The following is a 3,708-nucleotide window of genomic DNA, read 5'->3' on the forward strand; positions in this document are numbered from 1 at the left end:
ATGTTGCTGAACCTAGACCTGAGCAACTGCAGCAACCCCAGATCATAGCACTGCCTCCACAGGCTTGTACAGTAGACACTAGGCATGATGAGTGCATCACTTCATCCGCCTCTTTTCTTGGTGATGGTTCTCTACTATCCTTCCAGTTTTTAATAATGTGTTGAACAGTTCTTAACCCAGTTTTAGTAGTTTCTACAATCTCCTTAGATGTTTTCTCTGCTTGGTGCATTCCAATGATTTGACCATTCTCAAACAGACTAACATCTTTTCCACGACCACAAGATGTGTCTTTGGACATGGTTGTTCAAGAAATGAGAAGCTACTCATTGCATCAGTTGGGGTTAAATAACTTGTTGCCAGCTGAAAGATAATCACCCATGCAGTAATTATCCAATAGGAGGCTCGTACCTATTTGCTTAGTTAAATCCAGGTGGCGACTTCTTTCCTGACCAGGCGGTGTATTTCTGAATGAAAATCTGTTGATGCCGGCCCCTAGTGACCATCAATGGTATTGCACCTTAAGACACTTCTTCATTAGATTCACTCTTCAGATTTAGTGACTACTGCCATCTTTTACATACAGTCTATGAAGCCAATATAACCTCATACGCAGCAGCTTCTGATCAAAATGCTGAAAAGCTCTTTTAAGCAACAAATACATGGGTGTGCATCATTTGTATCTCGTGTGATCACTTCTCACCTTCACCTCTGTACTGAGGCAGCAGCTCAGCATACAGGCGAAGCTTTGAACAGGAGTGCACCACATTCACTTTATTCCTTAGTGTTAAATGTTAGTTGTGTATGTTGACGATTTATTTGTAATTTTGTAAATTAATTGGTGATTAGAGAAACATTAGATGCTCAAATACATCACAGGCTGACGTATCCCTCAGTGCAGAGTATGTGCTGTACTTTAAACAACACCCCGCCTCTTTCCGACTAAGCCCCCTGTATAAGAGCTGATAAAGTGTCACTGCAGTGAGAGGATCCACCTCAATTCTGAGGTTCAACAGTAAAGCTCAGATTCTTATACCAGAAAGGAAGGCCGAGGCAGCAAGGGGAGATGTGTTAACATCCAATTGGCTATAGTACATAAACATGAAGATAAGGATTCACACCAGCTAGGAAATACAAAGTGTCCTCCAGTGACGGAGGGCGTTATCATCTAACTCTACAGCTATGCCTGTAATGCAAAGGGTCCTCCAGAGAGTGAGATTGAAGACGCCAAAGAGGGACCTTGGTCAACCTTGGGTTGTGTGATTCAGGCGGGATCTCTGCCTCTGGTTCTCAGACTGTGAATGTCCAGCCCGGTGAAGAACTCGTACTGATGTGCTCCAACAACTCTGGTTCTCCAACTCACACATTCTGGTCCAAACTGGACAACACAACCAAGATCAGCTGCATCTCTTCTATGTACGGGTTTAATAGCACTCTTGAGTTCTGTACGGGATTTGGAAACGGAAAATTTCACATGAGCTCCAACCTTTCCGTTGTCTTCCTCAAAATCAAACAAGTGGATTTATCTGACTCTGGACTGTACCTCTGTGGATATTACAAGGAAGGACACACAATCATGGATGTGAGAGAGTTAAATGTTGAAGGTAAGAGTGCAGTCTTGGTGCTCTTTTTGTCCAGCATGTACTTTTGAATAGATTCACATTTCAGTCTCATAATTAACTCCAGGTAAAGGCAATGACAAAATCCCCAGCGATCATGATGATGCCCAGTGTGAAGGTAGGAATCTTATAAGTTTCTATGTAGGCAGATTGTTGTTGTGAAATGTCAAACTTCGATGAATCCAGTTTGGTCCAACACATTGTGCAAACTGCTTATGTAAAATTTGATGTTATTTCTAAAACGGACTAAATAATTAAATAAATGTATCTTCCTTGTAGAAGAGTTTGACGTAACAGGAAGGGTGACGAGTGTGATCCTTGGCGGAGTGACTGCTCTCCTGTTACTAGTCACCGTTGTTCTGATTGTTGAAAACGGGAAACTTCATACAGGTAGCTTTTTGGTGCTTCTACGTCTGTCTGCATATCTTCATACATTGATCAGCCATAATATTGTGACAGGTTAAGTGAATAAGGTGACCTGGTCTGATAAATCACATTTTCTCTTACATAGTACAGATGGCTGGGTGTGTCTCCTCCGAGCCCCTCCCCCCATGTCAGTGCTGTGGGGGAGGGATGGTGATTCATATCAAACTACAATCAAAGTACAATGCATCATAATGTGATTGTCTGTTGCTGATCAGTGTATATGCTGTCTAATCTATTTATGTTTATGTCTAATTATCTCTCCTTTAGCCAACAATGAAAAACAATATCCACAAAAAGATCCGGTGAGTCCGTCTGTCCATTTCAGGATCATTTGTGTTCTGTACATTCAATCACCTGAAACTGTTTGCCTCTGAGTGTGAGTTGATTGACTCTTGTTCACAGGATCTGGACTCTGATGAGCTGAAGGCTGCAACCATAAGAAGGAGGATGAGGTCTGCATCAGAGAGAGAGGTGGAGGCTCATGTCATCTATACTGCCAGCAGATAGACTCAGGCAACAACTTCTACAGCAAAGCTTTGTCGTATGGTTTTGTGTAACCGAGGGGAGGGGTTACATGTTGTCCAAACAAATCTGAATCTGCAATAAAGAACCCTTTTATTTTTGCATATATGTGTTAGAGTTTTAATTCTTCCTCTTTGTCTCCTCCTCTCTCTCTCTCTGTCTCGCTCTGTCGCAAAAAGTTGTATTGTATAAAGACTGTGATTGGTGCCTAATGGAGGAGGAGGTCCAGACTGTGTTGCAGTCAGAGCGAGGTGTGATTGTTGTGCAGAGCAGCTTCTTAGACAGGAAGAGACAGCGCAGTGTGGTCTGAGCTCAGATGAGGTGAAGATCGCGTGGCGGTGAATCTGTGAATACTGGCCCACTGTCTCATGCAAAAAGAGACCAGCGTGTGCACTTATCAACACACATTTTAGCATCATAAAAACTGAATGAATAAACAGTAGATGACGCAGACGGCTGACTCTTCCAGATGACGGTATTACCTGGAGAACTGAGTGGCAAAAGTGGGAAAGATTACACATTATACCCCGACAGTGGTAGATGGAAGTAAACCGATGCAGAAGAATCAGAAAAAGTTTTTCTTTCCCACCTACATATTTATCTCCCAACATACAATGCAACCTGAAATGCTGGCAACTCTGTGTGTGTCACATGCAGCTAACACACAGTAGACTCATGCCTAAAGCAGAGGTGTGGAGCAGACTACAGACACCTGCTGAGATAATTTCTCATTTCAACCCCACCCCCACTCCCCTGGTTGTTTTCATTTTCAAACCTGCCACATCCATGTTGCACAGCTCCCTCTAGAGCCAACAACGGTTTACACAGCTCTGTTCACAGGCAGCAATCCCTGATGTAAAGACCTCTGCATGTACCTTAATATTAACTGTGGTTGCCTCACATTCATATGCCTCTTTGTTTGACCACACTCTTAAGATACGACATGTGCAGAAAACTTAAGAGGAAATGAATAAAAGTGTCTTTGAGAACAATCATGATTCTGCAAGTGAAGTTGACCTTTGACCTTTTGGATATAGTTTAATTTTTTTGTCATTATAAGTTCATGAATGCTTGACACATGGCCAGACACATGTATTATGAGGTCACTATGACTTTTGACCTTCGAACACCAAAGTCAAACCAC

At 42.4% G+C, this 3,708-nt stretch overlaps 1 long non-coding RNA gene across 1 annotated transcript; it reads left to right on the forward strand.

The window, feature by feature from the left end:
* The first annotated feature begins 1,827 nt into the window (after positions 1-1,827).
* LOC311494568 lies at positions 1,828-2,656 on the forward strand. Its single transcript, XR_014699289.1, has 3 exons — positions 1,828-2,006; positions 2,310-2,344; positions 2,445-2,656. It is a non-coding gene; the product is annotated as an uncharacterized lncRNA (long non-coding RNA).
* The last annotated feature ends 1,052 nt before the right edge of the window (positions 2,657-3,708 follow it).

This window comes from Chelon labrosus (assembly GCF_963514085.1).
Source record: "Chelon labrosus genome assembly, chromosome: 1".
NCBI lineage: Eukaryota > Metazoa > Chordata > Actinopteri > Mugiliformes > Mugilidae > Chelon > Chelon labrosus.